This window comes from Lynx canadensis, chromosome D4 (assembly GCF_007474595.2).
Source record: "Lynx canadensis isolate LIC74 chromosome D4, mLynCan4.pri.v2, whole genome shotgun sequence".
NCBI classification, from domain to species: Eukaryota; Metazoa; Chordata; class Mammalia; order Carnivora; family Felidae; genus Lynx; species Lynx canadensis.
The window spans coordinates 86,926,288-86,927,598 of record NC_044315.2 but is presented as its reverse complement, the minus strand read 5'-3'; the positions used below and the strand labels follow the sequence as shown (position 1 = coordinate 86,927,598).

General features: G+C 52.3%; 1 non-coding gene across 1 annotated transcript; it reads right to left on the bottom strand.

Moving 5' to 3' along the window:
* LOC115500219 lies at positions 1 to 217 on the bottom strand. Its single transcript, XR_003964456.1, has one exon. It is a non-coding gene; the product is annotated as a small nucleolar RNA U3 (small nucleolar RNA).
* Positions 218 to 1,311: the final 1,094 nt, after the last annotated feature.

Sequence of the window (1,311 nt, the reverse complement as noted above, 5' to 3'; positions counted from 1 at the left end):
ACCACTCAGTGACATCCTCTTTCTCCTGCTCTCCCAAAGGAAGAGAAGGACAATTATCGATGGCAAGTGGCAGGTGCAGAAGCAACACCAAAAGCTGGTTTCACATCCAGGAGAGAAGGCTGCCTCCTGCTTCTCTTGTGTTTTCTGGGGTTCCAGAAACTGGAGAAACTGAAACTGTCAATGACAGAGGATAGAAATGACCCCTGGAAACAGTCTTTTCATCACCTTTGATCGCTTAATACTCAGCAACCTCATAAAACAGGTGCATCATTAACTCCTGTTTACAGCTGATAGCTGATGCTCAGAGAGGCTGAGCCACTTGTCCAGGGCCACACAGCTTTGAGTCTGTGGAGCTGAGACACCAGGCAGGACTGGCTCACTTCTGATTACACCGCAGTGGGAAAGAGAGGGGCAATGAGGCAGCTGGACCCTGGGGAGTTCTGGGTGGGAGGGCCTCTCCTCCCAGGCCAGAAGGCTATGAATAAATAAATGTCTGATTACCCCCAGGGGGGATTCCACCCTTGGAGCAGGTGCTTTTAAAAACGAGATTGATTCTTGTCTGTGAATAGAGGTTGGCCTGGGCAGACACCCAGATGCAGGGGATTGGACGAAATGACCTCTGGTGGAGACCTCCTAAGAATAAGAAGCAGGATAGAACATTTAAGGGCCCCTGGCTCTGGAGCCAGGTTATGGATTCCAATCCCCACTCTGATTTTTCCTGGTAGCGTGTCCATGGACGAGTTACTTCAACATTCTGTGCCTCGGTTTTCCAACCTGTAAAAGTGAACTCACCTTGTAGGAGTGTGGTGACCATTCAGTGAGGTACATAGAAGTCCTTAGAACAGTGCCTGACTCAGTGAGGGCTGCCTGTTTCTATTCAGTAAGATCCCTGCAGCCAAGTCCCTTAGCCAGGGCACCTCAAGGTGGGCACTGCTAGGACCCTGTGGCAGTCGATCAGCTGTTGACCTTGTTTTCCAGGAAGTGGTTGGATTTTGATTACAGCATGAGGGAATATGGTTAGACACTGCGAGCAAAGGGGACCTGTTCTCGGGATCTCTAAGGCAAAGACCAACCATGGCATTCCAGGGGCAATCAGAGGAGATTGTGACAGGGGTGGCCCAGTCCTGGGCATGGTGCCCGGCCTGGGAGAGGACAGGAAAGGGAAGGAAGCCCTGGGAGGTGCTGTTCAGAGTCTGCTCCTCTCCACCCCTGAAATCCAGAGGGACCAAACCGTACTCGGAAGGTGAAGGAGAGGTGGCCAACCGTGGTGCCCAGGGTACCACCAGTACTGCCCTCGGGGTGCTAAGGGAG